The sequence below is a fragment of the Haemaphysalis longicornis genome, unplaced genomic scaffold (genome assembly GCF_048455015.1).
Source record: "Haemaphysalis longicornis isolate Haplotype H1 unplaced genomic scaffold, Haemaphysalis longicornis Haplotype H1 scaffold_7, whole genome shotgun sequence".
Lineage (NCBI taxonomy): Eukaryota > Metazoa > Arthropoda > Arachnida > Ixodida > Ixodidae > Haemaphysalis > Haemaphysalis longicornis.
Genome location: NW_027526422.1, coordinates 43,386,536 through 43,413,913, shown reverse-complemented (window position 1 = coordinate 43,413,913; position 27,378 = coordinate 43,386,536). Strand labels below are relative to the sequence as shown.

At 48.5% G+C, this 27,378-nt stretch overlaps 1 protein-coding gene across 2 annotated transcripts in view; it reads right to left on the bottom strand.

The window, feature by feature from the left end:
* The window catches only part of LOC144145399 (putative phospholipase B-like 2), a 58,261-nt gene extending 31,338 nt beyond the window's left edge, over positions 1 to 26,923 (bottom strand). For both annotated transcript variants that reach the window (XM_077676992.1, XM_077676993.1), the window contains exon 1: positions 26,748 to 26,923. The gene's annotated coding sequence lies outside the window, so the exon portion shown is untranslated. The remainder of the gene's footprint in view (positions 1 to 26,747) is intronic.
* Between the last annotated feature and the right edge of the window lie 455 nt (positions 26,924 to 27,378).

The window sequence follows — 27,378 nt, the reverse complement described above, 5'->3', positions numbered from 1 at the left end:
TCAGCACACGACAAAGAATGATGCTGGGTCGTCTTGCCCTGAGGTGAGCGCTTGCAAACATTCTCCGCGAGCAGCGCGCGGCGGTCTTGTAGAGTAAGCCACGCACGCGACTAAACGCTTCTTCGGAACATCGACATAAGACACATGGAGCTGCAGGACCTAGCACACACTAAAATCAGATGGCCTTATCACTTATCAGATACCACTCTCTTCCAACGACATATTTTATCGTCTGTGAACTTCCCAGCCTGTACACAAAATAATGCGTCTGCCGAGTGGTCAGGTGTTCGTTGAAGTCGAAAAACAAAAGGAAAGTGAAAACGCAGCGTGTGCGTGTGATTACTAAAACGTCAATTACTTGATTTCGTTCTGTATTGCTATTTGGTACACGACTACAGCTAAGCGTCCCCTTCCCTCTCCCCCCTCCCCCGTCCCGTGTCCTGCGCAACTGTAGGAATTTTGCATCTAGTCGGGTCTGGTGAGTTCTACCTTGCTTAAGTTTAGACGAACGTCATTAGCATTCCAGAAGCTGCATAGGCGTGTTTCTTTCCCGTACCAGCTATTATGTTTCTTCCCCACTTGCAGACCATTCCTTATACCGTGGTTTTATTATTTTCCTTGGTTCTTGCTAGAAGGCGCGAGTGTGCACATATTCAACGGCGCTGATCCTCGCATTACCCTTATCATTTTCGCGTTGCTTATATTCCCGTAAAAGGCACAAGTGGTTGTCAGGTATTGGGATAATGACATCCGCGAGACAGATTTTATTACTACTTATATACGCGAAAAGAAACCAGATTCGTAGTACGCACTGCAACAAGACGCCAACTGTGTTGACTGTTCTAGTATTAGGTCTAAACGAGTCGACACTTGTGCTTGATGTGTTCGTAGGCGACAGTGGTGATATGCTGCTGCCGTCGCTGACACCCGTTAAAGCGGTCAAGAGCCACGCAGAATCACGTTCACGGATAGCTTTTGTCGGCAATCAGCCCTCTACCAAGCCGCAGCTGTTTACTAAAGTGCATTAAATGTACTATTTGATTATAGACATGACCATACAAAGCTGTTAAAGGCGTGGAAATGCCAAAAGAAGTGAAAGAAGCAAAACATTGCATGAGCCCCTATCAGACACTCAGCGCTATCCCGTACACGACACGGAGATGCAACGGCAGGCCTCCGGAGCTGCATCTCCGTGCGAAACCATAGCGAAGCTCGAGGTGCATTGGCGGAACCTAGCTTCTCACGTCATCTTCGGTACTAACGCCGCTATCGTCTGTTAGACTCCGCTTGCGACGGGCAACAGCGCTTGTGTAGAAATCGCCCATTTTGATTAATGGAGTAAAAAGCGTATTTCCAGTAATTAAATCATTTTTCCAGCTTCTGATAGCCCTGCATATTACGAAGCTGTATCCTGCAAAAGTCTGCAAAACTTGAGGAGAGCGAGAAAAATTTTCTTAAGAGCATCGGTCAGAAGATCATGCGCAGTCCTTCCCATCTAGCCTATTTTCGAGGTTCAATGCTCAAAGATATTCGTAGGTATTCAAAATGCGTAGGCTTTTTTAAAGTATTTTGAGATGCTCTTATGAAGGCTCAACCGTCTGTAATGCTACCCACCAAGCAACGGACCCCTACACACGCATGCCACAACAAGAAATCAAACCGCTGTCTTCTATTCCTCTCGTTGGTGTTGGCTTGAATTAGATGAAAGTTTTTGCTGTTCCCCAAGCTTTAGTTTTTTTTTTGCAGCGTCACAAACGTCTTACTAGGAGGTCTGGGGATGCTTGGGAGGCGCATCAAGTTCATGCCGATATTTTCTTCAAGCTGTATGGCATACACAGCTTGAAGAAAATCGGCTGTAGTTATAGCACCGTGAAGGAAGGCGCATATCCGCAGTTTACGTTGTTTATTCACATGAAAATACAATGAGAAGGTTTTGCGCTAGGCCACCGTGAAACTCCGCAAACAACGTTGTCCAGAGTACTCGAAGGCGGCTTTTGCGCCAGAATTTCCATAATAACCATCGTTATCATAACGAACTGACTCTCAACTGAAACGGCTATGACATGATTTTGGCGTTGAGGGCTTGATATATTCGCTAACGAACGCAATATACGTACCGGATTCTAGTATAATGAGAATGAAAACCGTAGAATATGTACAAGCAGCTCTTTAGTGTTTACTAACCCCTTCAGGTGTAAACAACAAATCCTGGCCTGCTCGGGATGACGTTCCATGAATTAAAAAAAAATTACTCTTGCTCTCTTTATTGCGGTTTTACGCATATGCGAATATGGGGAAGATATGGCTCCGGGAAATGTACGGTAAATATCCCCTCCACGACTGCATTTTTACTGCATACGTCACTGTGCGTGCGTGCGTGCGTGCGCACGTGCGAGCGTGCATGCGTGTGCGTGCTCGCGTGTGCGCGTGTGTGTGTGCGTACGTGCGTGCGTGTGCGTACGTGTGCGTGCACGCGTGTGTGTATGTGCGTGTGTTTGTCGTGTGTGTGTGCGTGTGGGAGCACGTGGGTGTGTTATAGCGGAAACATGTCCTGGCGGAACGCCTGCAGAAATGATGGAAACAGACTATGACTACTTTCTCTTCCGTAACTTTTTACACTCCGTAATTACCTTTTTATAAGGACAGAAAAGCAGTAATGCAAAATCGGTTTACCATTTCTAAGTCTCTGTAATTTGGTTTACCTAACAATATCAGACAAGGTTGAAATCACGATTGCTTTGTGGATGAAGAGGCTATGGCAACATATACCTGTATACGAGCACGAGAACAGACCACGATATTTGTATCGTGCTCGATTGCTGACGTTTTGCTCAATAAACCTTCATACTGGTTGGAATCCTGGCATAAAACCAGCATGCTCCTATACACACAGTAGGCTATTTGGAACCCTACCTACATTTTGTGCGCCCCATTTTGCATGTCGGCATACTCTCATGCTATGACAACGGAAAGCGGTGTGATACAATACTTCAGAGCGTTATTGAAGGTTACAGGAACTCTTTTACCATCCAGTTGCATACGATTGCCGGGAATCGTAATTCCGCAGCCCCGAAGGCCTAGCATTTGTTCTGGTCTTGCCGTTTCGCATTTGTCGGTTATTAGCAGTGGCTGTTCCCTTTGTTCGAAGCATTGGTCGATAGAGAAGCTGACGCCTAGCTCCGGCTCTTCGCGCTCCTCACAGGACCGGGTTCGCAGGGAATGAGGCGACGGCGGCAATGTTTCTTCCGGAAATCTATCAAAAACTGTGCTTTAAATCCCGCCTTGAGCTAGCGTCGGCGATTTTAAGTCTTTTATTTGGTTAAAAATGTTACGCACACGCAAAATGTAGTGTGGACAAGCATCAAAAGTCAACCAAGCGCCCAGAAACAGCAGGGAGAACGAGCCGGAGTGAAGCCGACGACATATACGAGAATCCTTTAGCCGATGTCACGAAGACGCGCTTCGCAGCGCCCGTGGTCGCGCTCGCCGCCAATAGGCGAAGATGCACAACATGAAAGCACTAGTCTACGCATATCATGGTTGTAGCAATCAGGGTGTAAATTTGCGCGCCAAAATAAACGGTTGGGGCAACTGTGTTCTTACGAAGTCACCCAAACAATATTGTCTACCAATATGGTGTGGCAACAGTATTCTCAATTTCAGTTTGTCCTATTTTTGAGGTTGTTTAGGGCGTGGACGCCATTTTTAGCACAGGAAATTTTCATTTGGGGGGAGCCATGGCAAGGGGTTAACTGGGCTTACAGAAGCACGCGAAAAATAATCTGTGTGTTACGTTTGGAAATTCCTCAATTCAACAACTAATTCTCAAGAAATATGCCTCTGAATACAAATGGTACAAGCATCTCGTTTCAAAGGGTCAGTTTCATCGTGGGAGCGTAGATGAAACTCGCATTTCTCCTAATCTCTTAACCAAGGTGGCGGTGTTAGTTAAACCTACTACACCAGGTACCGGGAAACCAGGCGTTTTTGCGTATGCAAATCTATAATTAATGCGTGCAGTCGTGGGAAGAGTAGAGAGAGAGAAGAGAGAGAGATAAATATTGGCTTATTATACATGTTTTTTGCAACCGTAAGAGCTGTTGGATGCTCCCAATTTTGGAGTAATGAAATCATACAAACCGGTCTTGCGAAAAATTAGGATAAAAAATTACACCAGAAAATAAAACTCTCGCAAACAGCAGAACAGAAAACCCTTGAAACAGCCTATGTGCACACTTTGAGCAACATGCAATTTGCGGTATATAAATATACACCTACAGACAATAACAATATGCCCTTACAATGTGTTCGCCTATACACGGCATACATGCACGTTATCTTGCAACACCGTTATCTTGCAACACCTTAATGTAATGCCGTAAACCCATATGCATTTGTATACAAATGATAAAAAATGGCCATAATGCAGTCCACATGCGTTCACATAAATACGGTATAGCACATCACACCCATGTGTGTTGCCACACTCACCCAAGAAAACGTTCAGTCTGTCGAAATTTTGTAAGACATGCTAAACGTTTTGGCCCGCAAAGAATTCAAAGTAAAAGCTTAACGTTTAACTGCGACCAAAATATTTCATGACAGCAAGAAAGAAGCGTGTCTCTACAGCTTCCTAGCTTAAAACATTTCATCCTTGCTCGAGAGGTAAGCTTTCACGTTGAATTTTGGGGGCCTGTGCATCTTTGGCTGGCCTAGAAAATTTTGACAAAAACTATGCAGTCATGATTAATTCGAAGGTTATCGCGGGAGCATCCAATGGCGGCCCTTTGAAGCTGCATAGCGGCCTGATTCAGAACTTGGGAGATAAAGATAGCGCTACCTTAACCGTAATACAACGCGAAACATGGCGCTGTTGCTTGGTTATTCGCCATTCGAGCGATCACCTTCAAACTTATCGCAACTGCACACACATTTTGTAGTGGTTGCGGGTCTTCCACGCTTGAAAGAAAACCCTTCATGGCAAGGACAGCTTTGTCTTGGATTTGTAGATTGTCCCTCAGACCCAAACGTTTTCGCAAAGATAGGGTTTTCCTGTGTAACAGGTTAGGATAGCTATTTTCCCCCGCTCAGTCTCATAAAGCGGAACTTCAGATGTTACAGGGTGCACGTATCCTTTTAGATGTCCACAAGTGCAACAATTGTTGTCAGCCAAATGAATACATCAGCGTAATTCTTGGGTGTATAGGCGGCATCCAGACAAAGACGGTGAAATAACGTGTTGACTAAACGGCATGTTTCAGGCCTTGCGTCTATCTGTGCCTGCGCTTGCACGAGTTATCCCTCTGTGTACACGTACGGCCGAGTATACCTACACAATGAAGCAAAAAGCAGCAAAGCAACGTTGCATGTGCCTGTAGCCGGCGTTAACCTTGATTTTGGAGTGATTGAGGCTTGTTGCTTCTTTATTTTTGCGGAACGGCAAACAGAACTTTCCCTGGAGGTCACACGCGATAGAGCAGTTTCATGTCACACGTCAAACCAGTTGGCTCGCAAGCATTTCAAGGCTGAACGCAGACAAGTGTAATTGCAGTTTTCGCGATACAGCAGAGACAGTCAGAAGTGTGTTAGGGTTTTTCAAGGTTACTGCAATGCTATAAAGGTCTCTTCATTGGTTTCTTTGGAGTAAAATCTTTCAATATAATTTACGAGAGTAGCCTCCAGATGGGAGCATTGAAAAATTCATTTTGCTGACATTGAGTGAGTTGCGCAGATTAGCTTCACCGATGTGCGTTGTAATTTTATGAGCGAATCAGGGTAGGAATGCCATTTTTTCACCTTTTTTAGCTATATACGCCTTTTATCTCTGTTTTTATGCACGCAAAATGTAAAAAAAATTGAGAGGTGCTCTTAACACCGCTTGTGTTGAAATGCAAAACCACTACATTTTATTTCAAGCTCAGCAATTCACTATCTACGATGTACGTAGCTCAGTCACGATTATGTCCTCTTCTGTTGCGGCAATGGCTTCGTCGCAAGAGGGACATATATCTGTCGTGTAATCTTCGCGTCGTAACGGGAGCGGGGGTGCTTGTAGCTGCATCGAACGCCTGCCTATTTGGTCGCAGAGGCGTTTTTGCGTTTCCTTGCATATTCTTCTGGGGCGTAGGTTTATGGGCGGCGACTTGCATCCAGAATTTGTCGTAATAAAAGCGGTAGCTTAATCATCGTCACATTGCAAAAGAAGGGCGATAAGACCGAGCCCTGTGGTGTTCCCTCCCCCGCCGCGTGTCACCGCAGCTATCCCAATAGGGTATGTACTACCTGCGTCAAATGAAACGCGAACACGAAAATATGAACCTGGGGCCGAATTCTCTAAAAAACGGGTGTCTTTTTGAAACGACGGGGTAGCGCCATGCCAATGCATGTGTTCTGGGGTTGGGGCCGTCGCTTTGGGGTTCCCTGCAGGTAGAGTGAGCCGCAGAAAAGCGCTGTGGCAAGGGCGCGAAGCGACAAGTGAAACGACGGGGGGGCAGTGGGTGTCGCTTCGCGCCCTTGCCACAGCGCTTTTCTGCGGCTCATCCTACCTGCAGGGAACCCCAAAGCGACGGCCCCAACCCCAGAACACATGCATTTGCATGGCGCTACCCCGTCGTTTCAAAACGACGCCCGTTTTTTAGAGAATTCGGCCCCTGAACACACAAATAGCGTGATTTCTTTCCAAGCAAGCCAAAATGACGCGTGGCTTAGTTACAAAAACAAAGTTGGGACAAGTGGATTTTCAAGCATACCAAAAGCGTGCCAGGGGCCCGGATCGTCCGCGGACTGCCCGAGACGCGATCCGGCGCTCTTTTCTTTCTTGGGCTACTTAAACCCAGAAATTTTGGTCTGTCTGTATGTCAGTGTGTCTGTCTGTCTGTCTGTGACTCGATTAAGCCACCCGGCCAAAGCAAAACAATGCCTGCGCAATAGTCTTATATAGTCACAGCTAAATCTACCCGTCTTGGTCCGGTGGAATGTTCATACTTGTCAACATTGTTGAAGAAAAACAAAACATTAGGCAAATATGAGACAACAAATCAATACAGAAGTGATATTTGCAGTGTTCCTTTATAAAAATTCAAACATGCTTGACTTTTGCGAAATTAAATACTTCATCAACTGCAGAAAAAGAATTCACTCTGCCGTCGCCTGCTGTCGCCAGCGCCACTATAGCTTCTGGCGCCATTTTAAGAAATTAACCGGCAACAGTTACGCAAGGTTCCACTAGATAGTTTCCACGTTCTGCTTGCCACACACGTGGAGTAGGGAAACGCGGTTCTATAAACGTTGGAGTAGGGTGCCTCGATTAACGCGCGTCTTCGCCGTACGTCAGCGTTCGCATCGAGACACCCGGTTTGGAGCAGTGGAACGCGGGAAATTTAAAATGATTTAAGCAAACCTTTGGTGTCTTTACCTTGGGGGGAGCGCGACGCAAGAGGAACAACATGAGAGGTGAGCGGTAAAGCGAAGGGAGGCATTTACTTGGCAAAAGTCGATAAACACTATCGTCTTTTAACGACATTTGCAACGAAAGGAGCAGATACGCGGCCAATTTTTTCTCATGCATTCCTAAGAGGCTTCCGGTCCGAGGGCAGTCCTCGGACTGCCCGCGGACCGTCCAGGGCTGGAATATCGGGGAGGCCCATTATATGGACTCTACGAACAGTATTTTTCATTTTTGCACATTCTGGTTCATATTTTCGTGTTCGCTTTTCATTTGACGCCGATAGTACATGGACAAATGCAAGTGGTGGAACATTGCAGCAGCGACACTACAACACATGATGTGGCAATGCCCCAATAAATCGCAGGCCTTTGAACAAAGAATACATATAAGAAGTAATGAGCAGTAGGGGGCTGGATTGCTCAGCTCTCTTCCCGAGATGGGACCTGCTGTCATCCAACCGGCAGAGGACGCCACCAGGGACCATGGGCTCCTGACCGCCATCGGCTGGGACGAAGACAACGGACGTTCCCGCGTAGCGCATTCGTCGTTAGAAAGCATGACAATAAAGTCTGTTCTTTCTCTCTCTTCTGGGCGGCGACATGGCCCAGCTGCCGTTGAGACAGCCCCCCCCTCCCCCCCCTGTTGTCGACCATTATGCGCTATTAGACTCAACATGATTTGCTACTTCTGTGATCAGTATTCGCAAAATTACTCCTGTAACTTTCAGTACATGTCTGTAATACTCGTTTCTAAGTTGAAGGCCAAGACGCCTTCACTAGGTGACATGGTGCAGCGGAAAAGAAACCAGTTGACGTTATTCGCGCCGAAAGACGAAATAACGAAAGCGAGCAGAGTGAGTTAGGTGCGATGTAGCAGTAAACTAGTTGTAATAAGTACAGCCAGGCTTCCGCCTACAAACCATATAAGCAGACTTAGGTGTCCCGAAAAATATTGTCTTCACCTGTAGTCTCCTCACGCTGTCGGCTATTAGAACCACTGCTCGGATCAGAAATGTTTTTCTCCATCTCTCGGTTACGCCTAATGGTGCACCTAATGCTTTCGCATTAAAAATAAAAAGCCTAATGATCAAGATAAGAGCTATATGACTTTTTATGAATGTGAGAATAATTGCCGATAAATTCCTTTGGTACATATTGTCGCGAAGACAAGAACGATGCAGTTGTCTTGAATGAGAAACACGTTTATTGGAGCGAACTTGTGCTCCCCTAACAACTCAAAAGAATACAGAGGCGGCGAAGCAGCGGTCAACGAAGTGACTTGCACAGGCGAGTGTCGTCGAATCAAATGCCCCGGCGTCTGCTCTGCAGGCTTTTTATCTTTCGGCGCGCGTGGTTCTGGAACCGTCGATTCGCATCGAGAACATTGTAGATGCAAGAAGAGTATTCCGGGATTTTCACGTTAGATCGGAATGCTCTCCCTATCAGAACAGATAACACATGCGGCACAGAAAGAAAGAATGGAACACACGCTTCCCTTGGCACGGAGATAACAGAGACCGGCGAAGCCGGGCGGTAAAAGCAAAACACAAATGAACAAACCCAATGCATGGTTCGCGGCATTACCCCCCCCCCCCCTATAAGAGTGCATCGACCCGATACTAACATAAGCGACAGTCCGAAAATGAAAATAAAAGTTCGTCATCGTTCGTAGAAAGGTTTTAAGCGAACCACGTGGACGACTTCGGGCCGCGTACGTCGTCGTGAAGCGCCGGAGTCACCATCGGGGATCACTTCGTAGGTAAGTTGGCCAACACGTCGCAGAATCTGGTAGGGTCCGAAATACCGTCGCAGAAGTTTCTCGCTCAGTCCGCGTCGTCGGATGGGAGTCCAAACCCACACACAACACGGAGTAGTCGGCTCCCGTGTCTACGAGGGCGACTACATCAAAGCCGTCGATGGACACCTTGACGTCGGATGCCGCCTTCCTCGAGTTCCGGGTGCGTCGGGGCGTCGCATCTCGGCTTGTGCGTGTTGACGGTCGGGCACTGTGCGTCGTCGTTGTCATCGTCTTCTCAGCGGTCGGGTGCGCGTCGCGGCGTATAGCTGTCGTCGTGTACGGGAGTCTCGTCAGGTCTGGGTCGGGTCGTCGGGATGAGGGCATGTTGTGAGTCACTGTCTTCCGCGAGTCGTTGCGTCGTTGGAGGGTTTTCATTTTTCCGCGATCGTGCAACTTTACCTCCAGAAGTTGCTGGTTTTAGTTTCCCCCGCGTGGGCTGGGGGACCTTCCACGTGAGAACTCAGCATTGCTACGGCGGTTCGGCGACTGGTATGGGTAGGGTGACGGCGAACGGTTGAAACGGGCTGGTCGACGGCTGGTGTTGGACAGGTACTCTTCGATCTCCGATGGGCGCTGGCCAGTTCGGGGGCGGGGTGCGTCGACGGAGAACCCTCGCAAACCGAGCCTCCTGTAGGGGCAGCGACGGTAGACGTGGTCGGCCTCTCCGCAGTGGTAGCACAGCGGACGATTGTCGGACGTTCGCCACACGTCGGTCTTCCTTGGGGCAGGGGGTTGCGCCGCAGGTGGTCGGGCCGGCAAGATGGGACGATGGTACGGAGCCTCGTGACGATAGGGTGCAGGTGGGCGAGGGCGATGTACAGCAGCCGCGTAGGTCATGGCTTGCGGCTCGCGAGGTGCTACTGGCGTCGTTGAAGTTCCCAGCGCTTGCTGCACTTCTTCTCTAATGACGTCGGTAAGAGAAGCGACTTGTGGTTGCGGCGGCGTCGGGAGCAGTTTCCACAGCTCCTCCCTCACTATTTCGCGGATAGTGTCGAGTAGTGAGTCGGAGTTGATAGCGCTGGCACCAAGCGTCTCCGAAACCAGCGCATTGATTGGGCGGTCGTACTGCCTCGTTCAGATTTCGAGCGTCTTCTCCATCGCGGCGGCCTCAGACGCGAATTCGGACACGGTCTTGGGGGGGGGGGGGGTTGCGAACAAGGCACGCGAAGAGCTCTTGCTTCACACCTCGCATCAGAAACCGTAGTTTCTATTCTTCCGTCATTCCTGGGTCCGCACGGCGGAAAAGTCGCTTCATTTCCTCGACGAAGATTACGACTCCTTCGTTCGGGTGTTGCGTTCGAGTTTCCAGTATAATCGCAGCTCGTTCTTTTCTCACCACGGTCGTGAAGGTCTTAAGGAACTCGCTTTTGAATTGCGTCCAGTCGGTCAAGGCGCTCTCGTGGTTTTCAAACCAAGTTCTGGCTGCATCCTCCAAGTAAAAGAAGACATGCCGGAAAGTTTCTTCGTCGTCCCACCTGTTGAAGATGCGGACGCGCTCCAGCTTCTCCAACCATTCTTCGGGGTCTTCAGCGGGGGCTCCCCGGAACGATGGCGGTTCTCGGGGCTGCTGCAGGATGATTGGCGACGTTGTTTCTTGCACCATGGTGTTGGTTGCAGCGTTCCTTCTCTTGGGCCCTTCTGGCAGAGGACCGAACTCGGGTAGCAATCCTTGCAGTCGGGGGCTTTCTCTGGTTGGACTGGCTTGGCGGCTTCGAGATGTCGTAGAGGGCATAAAGACTTAGTACTCAGCACCTCCACCAGATGTCGCGAAGACAAGAACGATGCAGTTCGGTAATTGACTATTCGGTAATGAGCGGACCATTTGCGTCTAAACTGAAGAAAGTTATGACCAGATGGGACGGTGCGCACATACGCACAGCAGGAGGCCACCTCGTGACGCCAAGTGGAACGTGCACATCGCGCGTCACCATAGACGGCACAACGTACCCTGCGGCGTTCGTCATTCTGCCTAACTGCTCCCGCGACGTAATTCTTGGAATGGACTTTTTGATGGACAACGGTGCAATAATCGATCTGCAGACCAAGTCAATAGCTTTTTCCCCCAATCACTCCAAGACGCCGGAACCGAACCCCGAACGACGTGCTGCTGTAAGGATTGCCGATGATCATGTCACCCTGCCACCCCGCGCAAGCTTGATGGTCGCAGTCTACTGTGAAGATGCTGCTCCTGACGTCGACGCTATCGTAGACACCGATCAAAGGGTGCTTCTCAACCGTGGTGTGTCGGTCGCAAGAGGCATTGCGCGCTTCAAGGAACACCAATCCCACATTTTGGTTATGAATTTCACCGAGGAGTACTAGCATTTAAACAAGGGCGCGGCAATTGCATTCCTCGAAGAAGCGCAAGAAGCAAGTGACGTGATCGCGGTCGCCGACTTTGAACGCACACCAGTAGAAACCTTCAAGCTCCCGCAGCCTTTCGACGTGAATCCGGCGCTACCGCAAGAACAACGGAACACGTTATTGGCTGTGCTGCGTCGCAATAGCGAATGTTTTTCGTCGAGCGCAAAACTACGTCAGACCCCTCTAGCGAAGCACCGAATAATAACCGAAGATGGAGCCCGACCCACCCGACAGTCACCGTACCGCGTCTCTTCACACGAACGGGAAGCCATCCGGACTCAAGTCGACGACATGCTCAGCGACGACATTATACAGCCCTCGAAAAGCCCCTGGGCTGCGCCCGTCGTACTCGTAAAGAAAAAAGACGGCACATTAAGGTTTTGTGTTGACTACCGGCGACTGAACAAAATCACGAAAAAGGACGTGTACCCCCTCCCCCAAATCGACGACGCCCTCGACCACCTCTGCCACGCGAAGTACTTCTCATCGATGGACCTGAAGACCGGCTACTGGCAAATTGAAGTGGACGAGAGAGACCGAGAGAAGACTGCATTTATAGCCCCAGACGGCCTATACGAGTTCAAGGTGATGCCGTTTGGGCTGTACCCAGCACCTCCACCAGATGTCGCGAAGACAAGAACGATGCAGTTGTCTTGAATGAGAAACACGTTTATTGGAGCGAACTTGTGCTCCCCTAACAACTCAAAAGAATACAGAGGCGGCGAAGCAGCGGTCAACGAAGTGACTTGCACAGGCGAGTGTCGTCGAATCGAATGCCCCGGCGTCTGCTCTGCAGGCTTTTTATCTTTCGGCGCGCGTGGTTCTGGAACCGTCGATTCGCATCGAGAACATTGTAGATGCAAGAAGAGTATTCCGGGATTTTCACGTTAGATCGGAATGCTCTCCCTATCAGAACAGATAACACATGCGGCACAGAAAGAAAGAATGGAACACGCGCTTCCCTTGGCACGGAGATAACACAGACCGGCGCAGCCGGGCGGTAAAAGCAAAACACAAATAAACAAACCCAATGCATGGTTCGCGGCAATATACATTCCCCGCCAGAGTTCTTTATCTGCATTTTTGACGAATTTTGATACATGATGCATGAAACGATTAAGCGCTGCGTTCTGCGGGTACTACTCTAAAGATTCAGCTTCCACTCACTTTCCACAAGTACCGAGAAAAAAGTACCTATTTTTTTGCACTAATGGGTCACACCAGGGAGACCGCAACAACACAACTTGAAGGAGTTGCAGTCCTTGCTACTGCTGCAATTTGGTGCTTCAAACAACTATACAGGGTCGCAGTATGGTGAGATTGTCGATGCGTGATGAAGCGATAGAGGAATTAAAGATGAGAAAGAATGGCTGATCTATTGCTCGACTTTAATTTATATATACCTTTATTACGCAAATAACACAGAAATAAAAGTTGGCAGTCAAGAAAACCTCGGAAAGCAAAGGGGAGGTTGTGGTAGGTCATTGAAACAGATAAAGAATTTGGAAACAAAGAAAGAAAGCGGGGAAAAAATGCCCGTCAGGTGGGAGGGCTCCGAACCCACGACCTCCAGAATACCGGTCTGGTGCGATAACCACTACGCTACCGGCGGGGCGATTCCCCCCCCCCTCGCCCCGCTTTGTGGAGTATTTATATCAATGTAATTTTTTCCTGTGCTTGGGGGTGGTAGCCAGCGCCACTCAGACTACTCGGGGTGAAGGGGACCTTCTTTTTAACCCCCGGGCCGTGACTCGAGTGTCTACGACATGTCAAGAGTGGTCGACCAGCGTTGAACCCTCTTAAATTTCCCATGGCACCAAGACTGCCAGAACACACTGCCAGAACTGCCAGAACTGCCAGAACTGTGTTATTTTCAACAAGCCCCTCATTTCCCATTCTGATTCGCTACCTGCATAGCGAGGGTCTCTGTTCTGGCATTCTTGGTGCCATAGGAAGCTTAAGAGGGTTCAACGCTGGTCGACCCCTCTTCACATGTCGTAGACACTCGAGTCACGACCCGGGGGTTAAAAAGTAGGTCCCCTTCACCCCGAGTAGTCCGAGTGGCGCTGGCTACCACCCCCAAGCACAGGAAACAAAAATACCTTAAAGGGACCCTGCAACACTTGCCATCAACTACTAGTAATGTATTTTGAGATAAAGTCTATTGTCCCCGAAATCTCCTCCAGCAAGAATTATGAAAATCCGTTCACAATTAACGAAACTACGCGCGATGAGAAATCGCGCATAATCGTTCCCTCTCAACTCGACCGCGGTCAACGCGACGAAAGCTGCGCGCTCTCTCCCGAGAGGGGGGCGGCTCGCGGCGTTCTCTTCGGCGGCATTCGGTATATCACAAGCCGGGTAGTTTTTTCCTTTTCTCCGCAAGGCGGAGGGGCCTATTTCCGGTCTGGTGCCACAAAAAAGGAGGCATGGGTGCCTGCTCGCAAGTGAGCGCTCGGGCTGGTAGGGCGTTTTTGAAGCAATAAACATTTGTAGTCGAGTGGTCCCGTTGAAAGGGAAGTATTGAGCTGATCGCTCAAACTCCGCGCGCACTCAAAACACAAAAGAAACGGCAAAACTGTGCCTACAGGTTCAGGCATAGAAGATGTTCGTACATAGCGATGGCGACGACGGAAATGGGAGAATCTAGCCGCGAAGTTGACCAGTGACAGCCGATCGGGCAGCCATGGCCTATGTGACGTCCCTTAGGCCATGCCAGGGGTTGCATAATGAGGACAACTGGAGAGAGAGCGGTTGGTTTTTCCGCGTCTTTCACATCGATTTGCGCGCTCACCGCTTCACGTGCACGTGTAATATTTGGCTCAGGTATTCCTGGCAGTGTAATCTAAACGTCGCGCAGGTTTACTTGCACTGCTCAAAGAGTGTTGCAGGGTCCCTTTAACATAAATACCCTAGAAAGTGGAGGGGAAATTCGCCCCGCCGGTAGCGTAGTGGTTATCGCACCAGACCGGTATTCTGGAGGTCGTGGGTTCGGATCCCACCTGGCGGGCATTTTTTCTCCACTTTCTTTGTTTCTTTTCAAATTCTTTATCGGTTTCAATGACCTACCACATCCCCCCCTTTGCTTTCCGAGGTTTTCTTTAGTGCCAACTCTTATTTCTGTGTTATTTTCAACGAGCCCCTCATTTCCCATTCTGATTCGCTTTATTACGCAAATACACTCTTGGAATATTTCTTAATACTTCATAAAGCTCTTTGAAGCAGCGGAATTGCAATGGAAATAAGGGCTACAGCTTACTTTGTATATATTGCCCCTACCATCATCAGCGGCCAGCAAGAGAAGGGAACGAGAACGCCCGGACCAGCGATTTGCGTCACGGACACTGGGCTGCAGCGTTGAGTATAGAACAATTACAACCTTATCTCTAGCCTTCATCTTTGGAAGCCTCCAGTGTCATTCGTGACATTTCGTGGTAGAGGCGCGGCACAGACGTACAGATGGAATCCTTGTTGTGTGACACCAAGCGTCGCGGCGTTTGTGAAGGTACTTCGTTACTTTACCCGTCGGCAGTTGTACTTAGTTTTCCTGTCGACGCCCTGGATTTCCCGGTGAGATGATCGAAGAGGCAAAGGCGGGCGAGCAACGTAGTGAACAAGAACAGGATCCAGGAGGTGGGATTTGGAGCGGTGGTGAGAAGCCTCGTAATCATTGCTCAATTTCGAAAGACTGTTCACCGAAACGGAGCATGGATAACTTAAACGGAATCCCCGAAGCCCAAGTTCACGGTTTGGGCAGCGGTGAAAACTGTGATATGGCTCACCATGGCGGAAGTACAGCAGTCTCTTATCCGAGGTTCGCCAGAGATCCGTTTTTCGCAGGCGACGCTGCTGTGGACGGGACGGCGGAAAGTGCGACTCGATGGAACTTGCCGTGGCGCTTTTTTCATGATGTCCGGTGACTGTTGGGGCGTCGGCGCGACGTACGTCACGGAAGTATGTTCGGGATGTCCAGCGGCTCGAGGCAGCTCTGGCAATGCAACGGCGAAAGGAAAGCCAGCGCCCCTCGCCTCCCGGCCCCCGCGGGGGTCGAGCGGACGGCGACGGTGCGGGCGATCCGAGTAACCCGCGCGGCCGGCCGGGCACGACGCCTCGGGCTCGGCCCGCTACCTAGCGCAGGTAGTTAGACGAGGTGCGGCGAAGCCCTGCGTGGCCTGACCCGCACCTTTCTCGCAGGACGAATCAATAAAGGTCATTTCTCTCTCTCTCTCTCTCGGGACGAAGTCGGCGCGAGATCGGGGCGCAAGGGTCCACTGCACTTCTTCCTTGGCAGCCCGAGAAACCGATACTGAGACTGGCCGTTCGCGCGTTGGGAGCAGCCTTTGCAGTGCAAGCTGGAGTACCACGCGGATATCCTCCAAGAATCAACTCTGATCAGTGCTTATCAGGGGAAGTCATGACCAGGTTGCTGCAGAAATTGTGGGGGCAGCCGCTAACCGTTATTAGCTGTCACTTCTCGATGCCGGCATCTGTTGTGTTTGTGACTAGGGTCACAAATTCGCGAATGGTCGCTCGTGGACTGCACTATTGCGGCGAACCACTCGCTCGTAGGACTCGATCCAGTCTCGGCGTTCTCGAAGGAACCACCATACAGCGAGGTAGGAGAACGGGTCGTGGTAGGCCAGCGGGTGTACCAGAGCCCCCAACGACGCCATGCCAACTTTATATCTTTCCTGCGTCCTTTTAGCATCCAAGGTCAATTTCCAGAATTTTTGTGCATCCTTGGAGGCTCCGGCTAGCACTTCGGTACAGCAAAAGGGCATTGGCCTGATGTGTGGGTGGGTTGGCATGAGGATAGAACAGGCTTCCAGCTCTGGACTGCTCGTACAAAACCACTATTTATATTAAGGGCTGGGGCTGTTGGCGTCTTCTGTCTTCGTCATCATCGTAATCGTCCTCGCAATCGTCGTGTCATGTAGTGACGGCGTTAAAACACCGGGACACTTATTTAATCCTCGAGGTAGAACGCTTCGTGACGCGCGCTAAAGAAATACCGTGACGCTTGTTTACACCTCGCACTGAAACGCTCCATTACCCGCACTAAGAAAACCCCGGGAAACTCATTTACGCCTCGCGCTTGAACGCTTCGTGCTTCAAAGACACGGGACTATTACAGTGAAGCTGTAGGCCTCCACCCCCCAACGGTTTCATCTCCGTTGGCAAAAACGCCAAGGCACCAAGAATACTTTTACGCTGCATGCTTCGCCCCTCGCCAGGTTTCACGTTAGTTTAGACGCCCCAGGAATTTCATAATTGTGAGATTAGTGTGGGATTAGCAGTATCGACGGTCATATGATGCAGCATTTTGTGAAAAAAAGTCGGTTGATAGAGCTGCGGTTTTGGGACGGTCGGGAGAGCTTCAAAAGAATCAGTTAAGGATGCCAATTTAGGGTGGGATGTTCGACGTTAAGGCAAACATGAGGAAATCGAGTGTCAAACTTTTTCTGTGCCCTGTTGGAATTCCAGAATGCCGGATGGGCTCTTACGAGTCGGTAACAGGAGTGCCAGCGAGGAATAAACTTGGGGGTTCGCATTGTGTTCACTCCACTGCGAGGACTACGCTTACTCCTGCGAAGGCATTCTTCCCAGAAATTTGGAATGAGTTGGTATGAGTCCACTAACAAAACTGGCCTTATTTGCTTCCTAGACTGCTATTCATCTAGTTTTTTTTTACGTTGTTCGGGGCAGCTGAATTTACTATTTGCTAGTTCTTGAATGTGGAGAAGCAGCGAGGGATCGGCAAACATTTTTTTTTGTTTTATCGTGTGTATGGTTCGGTATGTTTATGGTTCTGCGCATGGGTTCTGTGTAGTTGACTCCCTGGGGACATCCGCGTCGTGGTTTGCTGATGTGGAAATCTTCGGCAGTGACCATCTTCCAACTTACACTGTAATTAAGGGAATTGGTGGTGGTCCGCAAAAACTCACAGCGTACAGCACGAATTGGGAGAAGTTTAGAGGTATCCTGGAGGATGGCAGTGCGACTTTTACTACACATGACGAGTTTGCTAATGCTATCTCTAACGCGAGGGCTGCGTCCGAGAGACGTTATTTGCTTCCCAAAGAAGTATCAGCAATAGACAGTGAGTACGAGCGCCTTCGCGCCCTCCGCAGGAGAGCAGAGCGGCGAGCACGCAAGACGTCGTCTCCGGACGACATACGAGCTGCTAGACGTGCGCAGAAACATGTCCAAAAGCACATCCGCAAGCTCGCTAAACTGCGCTGGAGCCAGTTCTGCTCTCGGCTGGATCCACGAAAGCCACTAACACGTATATGGCAAATTTTTCGCACCTTAAGAACCCCGTCAAGTCCACTTCACCCGTTCTCGACGGTTGCTCTTCAGAAGGGCGTTAGTGAAGTGAGTGTTGCAGAAGAATTTTGCATGAAGATCACCACTCCTCCCTGCAACGTTGTGATCTCGGAGGTGTCCGTGTTTTGTCACTCCACCACAAATGCGACACTGATGGACGAACCTTTCACCATTGAAGAACTCACCAGGGCGTTGAATAATCTCAATTTGTCTTCTTCCCCTGGCGCTGATGGCACCACGTATTTGGCTCTACGCCACTTGGGCCCAAAAGCTCTTCATCAGCTCCTCTCCGTGTACAACGAATCGTGGCAGAGAGGGCGCCTTGAGGCCAGCTGGAAAGTCGCCCGGATCGTTGCGGTCCTTAAACCAGGCAAGCCGGCAACCGATATAGATTCATTTGCACTTTTAAGTTGTATTGGCAAGGTGATGGAGAAGATGGTGTTAGAACGGCTTGCTTGGGACCTTGAAAATCGAGGTGTTTATCCATCGCAGATGTCTGGGTTCAGGAGAGGACGAAGCAGTACGGATAACATACTTTCCCTGGCGATGGATATCTCGCAACAAAAAGCAGCTGGAAACATCACTATAGCTGTCTTTTTGGACGTCAAGGCAGCGTTTGACAGCGTGGCACACGAAGCTATCCAAAGAGAGATGACGTTCGTAGGGCTGCGAGGACGTATGTTCCAGTGGCTTTGCGATTACCTACAACATCGGTACGTCTATATGGTCACCAGTGATGGCGCAACGACCGAGCATCCTGTCACACATGGAGTTCCTCAAGGCGGCGTCTTGAGTCCGACTCTTTTCAGCATATGCCTTATACACCTGCCAACGGTTTTTCCCCATGGCGTCAACATTTCGCTGTACGCGGATGACATCTGCATCTGGGCCTCAGGCAAAAACCACCGAAACATTCGTGCCGTACTTCAGAGAGCGATCCTCGCGATGCGAAAGTACCTGAGATGCTGCGGGTTGATCTTTTCCCCTCAGAAGTGTGCAGCGATTGCCTTCACTCGGCGTGACGTCTCACGATATACGCTCAGTGTAGAAGGTACGCGGATACCCTATGTCAAATGCCACAAATTTCTCGGCGTCGTCTTTGACCGCTCGATGTCTTGGACTCCCCATATTCGGCAGTTGAAAGAGAGGCTTTTGTCTTTTGTGCGCATCTTGCGCATGCTGAGTGGACAATCTTGGGGATGCTCCGTGTCCTCTCTTCTTGGAGTCTATCAAGCACTCTTTCTCGGCCTTTTACGCTATAGCCTCCCGGCCCTGGATCAACTGTCTTCTACAAATTTGAAGGTCATCGATTCAGTGCTGGCGAGAGCTCTACGCGTGTGCCTGGGTATTCCCAAATGCACGTCGACAATTGGAACACTGCGGGAAGCTCGGTGCCTCTCTGCGTCAGTGCTTCAACATCAAGAGTGCCTTCGAACGTCACTACGTCACGTCACTCGGTGCCATACGCATCATCTGGCAGCCACCACTACATCCAATGTAAAAGACTTGCTTCCAGCAAATTTCCAGCGACCTGTGAAGCCAGCATTGCCACTGTGGATACTTGCACCATGAAATATAATAACGACAATTCCCGGAATAAGCAAAAAGACGTCCATGCCCGCACCTGCACTGAAGTTTTTCACACTTGAGTATTTATTTACCGCATACGCAAGCCACACCCACGTTTATGCGGATGGCTCAGTGACCGAAGAATCATCTGCCATTGGCGTGTGGATTCCGTCGGTCCAGTGCACAATCAGGAAAAAACTGAGCCATAAAACATCATCCACCGCTACTGAGCTAGCGGCTGTAAGGGCTGCCCTTCATTTCATTGGTGCACATCAAGCTCGACGATGGGTGATCTTCTTAGACTCACGGGGTGCTTTGCAAGCTCTAAAAAGGCTGTCCAACCATTGCAGTCAGCTTGTGTGTGAAATTAGTGAAATCCACACAGCGGTAGTGCGCGCGGGCCACTACATTGTACTTCAATGGCTTCCTGGTCATTCGGGAATAGAAGGAAATATAATATCTGCGCCGGCCGCCAGCGCTGGCCTCTCTCTGCGTAACACGGCACAGCTTCCTTTCTCTCGAGAGGATGGTTGTGCCCTTATCTATCGAACTGGTTGGAGAGAGCAAGTGTTGAAGTGGCAGCACCCTCGCAGCGGATATCCACCTCTACATGGAATTGACCCTTTCTGTAAATTCCGTGTTCCACCCGACCTAAGCAAAGCGTCTGAAGGTGTACTGCATCGTTTGCGTCTCAACGTGGCTTACACCCGAAGCTTCAAGTTCAGAATAGGGTGGGAGGATTCACCACTGTGCCCCACGTGCGCTGTGCGCGAGACTACCGAGCACTTGTTGTGCATATGCCCGCGATTTTCCGCTGCGCGAGTTACAGCGGCGAGCTGCCTGTCTCGTGTTCGACGCGGAGCAAGCCTTCAGTTGTGTCACTTTCTTGGACCCTGGGACAACAACAATGACTCATATTTAGGGACGAAGATTCTTCTGCGTTTTCTGCGAGATTCAGGACTGGACAAAACTTTGTAATAATTTTTCCATTGTGTGCATGGCTACGTCTGTACGCGTTTGCGTCGTTGTGTACGCTTTGATTCCTTTTCCTGGTAAGGCGCTCTGCGTTCCTGGGCTCCATTCGCTCAATTTTTCTTGTCTTTTGCTTAACTTTATTTTGAGTTTTTTCCTTGCACTACATTGCGTGCCATTTTTATTTAACTTTTGTTTTCTCTCTATTGCTGCTTTCCCAATTTCTCACATTCACTTCACTGCATTGTAATCATCCCCATCTGGCGTAGCAAGCACTGCCGCTAGCAGAGCTGACCTCTCCAGCCCACATTAAAGAGCTCTCTCTCTCTCTCTCTCTCTCTCTCTCTCTCTCTCTCTCTCTCTCTCTCTCTCTCTCTCTCTCTCTCTCTCTCTCTCTCTCTCTCTCTCTCTCTCTCTCTCTTTGCTTAGGGTTCTGTATCAATGGCATGAACGCGCTGTTGAGACGATACATGACGTTTTTTATTTACATAGCTGTGCCTACATTTTGTTCAGGGGTCATAATTGGCACTCTATTTTGTCCTGAAATAACCGAGGTGGTAGCAGCGTCTGTAATTTCATTACAAATGATATTAATGAGTCATCCTGCTATGCTAGACGGGATGACCAGGGATGCCGAGTCCACAACCACACGCACACACATGAGTATATAAATACAAATTCAATTTATATTTATTCTTTGTTAATCGAGTGAAACGGCTAGAATCGTCATGAATGGTATACCTTGCGATTTGGTTTGTGTTTATTTAGTTCTCCGTGATGACTAATCGTTGCCGTATTTGGCTTTCAACAGCGAAGAAGCGAGATTTGGTTATCAGTAGAACAATTGAGCAACTTTTGGCCTCCTTCGGTAATACTTTCGCTAGTTATTTTCGGTTTTTATCTTTTTTTTAGAATGATCTACCTTCCCACTGTTACAACAATTACTGGTAACTGCCCCTATCCCGCAGCATTTAGGCATACAAGGAATGACACTGCTCGGGTTGATGAATGTCGATATGATGCTTACGAATTGAAGTCCTAGATATTCTGCGCAGATATGGCAGGGTCACGTAATCGCTCCATCCTGCTTTAGCTAGTCTTCAGCCACCCGCGAGATGGAAGCGAAAGCGCCACCCACCATCGCGGTTCACTTGGTAAAGCGTTGATTTACTACGGGCTGCATTGCGGGCTCCGTTCCGGGATTTGAATGGATTTTTCCAACGGAGAGAGTGGAAGACGAGAAACATAGCATAGGCATTCTTTATTTGTGTAAGCTAGCGGTCAATAAACTGCGTGGCTGCACATAAAAATGAACCGAGTAACTAACCAATTAATACAATAAACTGCCTGCTCTTCTACGCAAACTAAACGTACACCCCATGTTCATAGTAACTTTGTGAGCTGAGATGAAGCTGGTCTTTCTCCTAACGCCCGCAGCGAGATGGTGGTGTGACGGGGATATTTAGTGTCCTGTCCTTTGTAAGGGAGGGGTTTTGCACAGCGGGCTTAGAAGTAACCGTTCCTTCGTAGGTAAAAAAATGTTTACCTTCTGTTGTACTTCGGTGCTAGTCTGCCTTATTTTGTTCAGATTTATTCTCGATTTCGCCTTAGCTTTTTCCACATAAACTTTCTCACCTACATGTAATGCATCCACTGCTTTCAATTTCCCTGTACTATTAGGCTTAAAGCTGGGCGCTTCCGGAAGTCGGGTGCCTCCCGAGGGCTCGTCGGATATCATTTCTGCTTCCATATACTGCCCCACGGGGTATAGGAAAGTACACATGGTATCTACGCCACGCAGCAAGAGACCGCGTGTTTTTGTTCGTATGGATGTGTCATGTTCTGTAGGTGTGTGATTCATTCGCGCACATGTAGGAAGAGGTGTTGTTATTCGTGCGTTTTCGACCTTGCCTCTCTCTTTCTGCTCTTGCGCGTGTTTTCGGTTAGTGTGCACGTACGCTTACGTGAACGCACACAATGACAAAAAATGTGCATAAATGTGCAGAAGAAAGTCGAGAATTCTCTACTAATGCGGAGAATTCTTACGCCTCTTGTCTTCATTGTGAGATTTTTTATAACAAGATTTCTCTGTGAGTGACCAGATACATTGAGTTATTCAATTGTTTTAAATTTTCTCTTTGTTTCTTATCCCCCGTATACTCATTTTCACTACTAATATAACAACTAAGTGCCTTAATTTAGTCAATGTATTTTCGCCCAAATACGAGGCTGGTGCTTTTTCACAACTTCCTTATTCGAGTTTCCGTAGCACTTTTCGCCTGTTCTTTATTTTTGTCCTAGTTTTGTGAGGGTAATGTATAAAATACATATTTTCGATTCCGATCGTTTTTTTATATAAATTTGTGGGTTTTGTCTATTTTTTTGTTTTTTAAATTCTATTCCGCCAATTACCCCCATAAACCATATTATAGCAAATAAATATCTTAACCACGCTAATTTTTTTTATTTTCGTGGAAATGATGGCGTTTTACGATTGGTCCGCTGTCATAATTACTTTATTTGTATTTACGACGTACGTTTTGGCGCTTCCTTAATTTTGTCTTTGTTGTATGAGGGCGTCTATCAGATGCACAGTTTTGGATTCGTAATTGGACTTTTACCATTTTTTTATATTTTATTTTATTTTTCTTTCTTTTTTTTTAAATTCCGTTCGTCCAGCTATCTCCATTTACGCTATTGCAACTCCGCTACCGCATTTTGCACCGCATTTTGTACACGGCATTACACGGCTGAGGTTTGGGGTTGGGGGCGCTCGGCAAAGGATACTACGCATAAAAAAAAAGGAAGCAAGGCAACGTTGCATGCGCCTGTCGCATACGGTCACCTTTACCTAAAAGGGAACAAGGTTCGCTGATTTTTATCAGAGGTGTCAAATACAATCTACACTGAAGGGCACACGACATTGATCCCAATTTAATCATCATCCGTCAAAAATGTTGGCTCGCACACACTCCAATGCTGTACACTCCCGCGTGTAATTCCAGTTTGGCCGATAAAGCAGAGGCAGTAGTCAGAAAATTGCGATAGGGTATAGGCCGAGGTTGCTTCAATGTTAAAGAGGGCTTTTCAGTAATTTATTTTGCGTAGAACCTTCACGAATAATTTGTAAGTGTCACCTCCAGGCAGAAAAATCTGGAGCAAGCTGGACCTCTGGGAGGGTTTTAGCAGGAGCAAGCGCCTGCCTTTTCGCTCGGCGTGGGGAATAGTTTTGTTCCCTTGGTTCTACCGAGGCGTATTGCAGTGGGTGACCACGTTGCATGGCTGCCGCTGAGGTAGACGCTTGTTTGTCCATCGTAGGAGAGACAGCACCGATTGAGAAACGTGTCCAGTGGTGCGATTGTGTCGTATCGTTACCATCGACCCGATCGTTTTCACATTGCGTCGTTTTCTTGTTTCCTCGTTTACTATCAGTAAGCGGCGCGGCGAATCGCCATTGTTAGCCCTAGCTACATATACGCTGTTAGCGTAAACGTGCTTTGCTGCTTTTGTAATTTACATGCTGACATTACTCTTCTAGGCTTCCAGTGGTGCCACCGTGTCCTCTCCTTACCATCGTTATGATCACTCCCCCTACATGCATGCTATTGGCTGAAACGAGCTTTCTTACTTCTGAAATTAGCGCGCTCAAATTACTCTTCTAGGCCTCTGTACATGTCTCTAGAAAAGGAAACCGCGCATTCACTGGGTCCCTTTAGTTAGCTTTCGTGGCAGGGAAAGTGTGTTGGACTCGTATTCAATGGGATCCGGCTCCATATCAAACACAAAATTTACCGAATCCTATTTTCTTTACTGCTTTCCTATTGCGCGGTCCGCTATTCCTTGCAACCTCGCTCGGTATCCTCGGTATTCAATGGCGTGGAATCCATGCAGGCAAACATGCGAGTGCGCCGCCATATCTGTGGCCAAGCGTCTGTTGCTAGGCGACGTTGTGCGCACGGCCCCCAGATCAGGCACCCCTCTTCTCCTAGATGCAACTGTGTGAGTGTGCCGTCACTCGTTACGCCGGGCTCCGCGGGATGACGGCACTTGTCCGTGCTAAGCACGACTGTGAAACACATGACTGTGTTTCACGTTACGAACTCGTCGCCGAACACAAAGTATTGCGTCGAGTCCACTGTGAGTGCGATTAATAACATCTCTGTTGGCGCCACACTTTAGAATCGGATTGGAACGGAGCAGATGACGCACGCCGGTGTCTTTTTTTTCTTCGGCGTGCGGCCGCGTTGGCCAGGCTGCGCCGTGTCCGTGGCGCATCGGCCATGTCTGTGGCCGTTTCCAGTGTTGCCAAGCGAAGAAATTGACCGCTAAACTTTTCAACGAATACCGTCTATACCGCCGATGCCGGGCGTGAATTTTTGCGCAATGGGGTGCCTTCGCATTCAATTTCATGCGCAGTTCCCTATGTTTTAACGTTTGTGTTACGCAATACGTAATGCGAATCCTGCGCAAAACAGCTGCCGCAAATGTAAGGATTCAGTCCGCGGCAGTCAGGGTATGTGAGAACTTGCAGTGCAAACGTGTTCGATCAACTCAAAGTGCATTTAACTCCGACTAACTACTCTGGTCACGTCAGCACACTTCGTTCTGAGAGAGAGAGAGAGAGAGAGAGAGAGAGAGAGAGAGAGAGAGAGAGAGAGAGAGAGAGAGAGAGAGAGAGAGAGAAATGTCCAGCGTCTCCTGTCGCTTCTCGCTGCTGATGATTAGGAATACGAGCGATTCCTCCAAGTGAAAAGAAGGGGACCAACAGCTGACAGTGTAACACAGCCCCGCGATAACTGATTGCCGCAATTGAAGCTTGAGGCCTACGTGCACCGGCAGCCCAACTTGTGCTTTGTTGGCACCTCGCTCATAAGAAAAGCGGCCCTTTCGTAAACGCTCAGCCACTGTTTGGAGGCGTTCCGGGGCTTTCCTTCAAGCATAAATATGAGGTGTCATTCCAAGGAAATATCTTGAGCAATGAGCACTTAGTGAACATCAGCATGTCGCGCGAATAAAAATCATGAGCCATTCCACTCTGTAAATGTGTATTACCAGCCAAGTTTTGTAGCACACGACACATAGGTGGAACAGAATTATGGTGAATTATATGAACACGTTTTATTTTCCGTGAGTGGTGACGGCATTCGTCTCTACGAAAGGCACATGCACACACGCACAGACTTTTATTTTGACTGTGCTGCTCTTGAAAAGGGTGCTCAGTTAAAACTACTCTACCCAAAATGTGCATCCTAATTGATAAGACGTATAAGTTTGAGATCTAAGTCAGGTTTCGATCTTGCAAACTGTGCCTATTAACTAATTGTATTAAACGGCGTGAGACTATCTATCTATCTATCTATCTATCTATCTATCTATCTATCTATCTATCTATCTATCTATCTATCTATCTATCTATCTATCTATCTATCTATCTATCTATCTATCTATCTATCTATCTATCTATCTATCTGTCTGTCTGTCTGTCTGTCTGTCTGTCTGTCTGTCTGTCTGTCTGTCTGTCTATCTATCTATCTATCTATCTATCTATCTATCTATCTATCTATCTATCTATCTATCTATCTATCTATCTATCTATCTATCTATCTGTCTGTCTGTCTGTCTGTCTGTCTGTCTGTCTGTCTGTCTGTCTGTCTGTCTGTCTGTCTGTCTGTCTATCTATCTATCTATCTATCTATCTATCTATCTATCTATCTATCTATCTATCTATCTATCTATCTATCTGTCTATCTATCCCTCTCGGTCTTGCGCGAAAACTCGTGAAAATTTCTTCTACTTCTACGATCTGACGGATTATTTGCAAGGAGGTTGAAACAAATATCTGTAGCCATCCACAAATTCGTCCCCGACTGCTTAACTACCGGCATTATAGCTTCGTAGTTGGGGGACTGCGGGCGGGCGGGACCTGAATCCAGTCCCGACTTAGTTCGGTTGCAACACCACGGCGGCGTCACTCGCCGAATTCGCTTTGTTGGTGGCATGGATTACAAAATCGGGTGCATCACGACGAAGCTGAACAACGGGAGTGTTAGCGTGTTAAAATTAGAGGAAAGCGCTCACCGCGTGTCACATCTCAAAACGGCACTTCGAAAAAAAAGATAATACTAGGAATACTAACACAGAAATATTCGGCTAACTCGAAGTTGTAAAAGCCGGGAAATATTTCGAGATAAGCGGATTTTCGAGATAAGCAAAGTAGCGTGAATTGCCGTGAAATATCGAGTTCTTTGCGAAAAAAAGCGCTACTACTTACCAGCTCTTCAGCGGCAGCTTGCAATCTTGCTTTTCATGAAGGTTTGAAAGAGAAAAAAATATATATACAATAGACGTTCACCGGCTGGGTTTTGAGGCACTGCAGTTTTACTTAGCAGAAAAGAACTGCGTAATGCTGGTCTGCTTCGTAGTCGCACTCGGGCCTTGTAAAAAGACCTCTTGCTTCCTGACGCATTGCATGAGCCGATATTCCCCGCCGCTGCACTCAACCTTATCTCGCAGCAAGCGGAGCGAATTCCTCGCTTCTGAAGATGTCGCACCTCTCGAGGAGGTTCGTCGTCGTCACCCTCGTCTTCGCCGTCCTCTCCTTTTGCGGCCACTTCAACGATTTCGGCGTCCTTAAGTTCTCCTCTCACGGACACATCCTGCTGTACTTCTGCGCATGTCTCTATCTTCACATGATGCGCCACAGGGTCGCTTGACGAAGTTGATATGCCTCTCATCTCAGACTTCACTGTTCGGGGGAAAAACTTCGGCTTTGGGGTAGGCGCGGCTAAGCGAGAAAAAAAAATTGAATGACTTGGGCGTGGCAGCATCAATCTTGTGAAACGGTCTGCGGCGGCGAAATTTTCATTTCACTCTCAGTCAAGATTTCGAGATAACCACAGTTT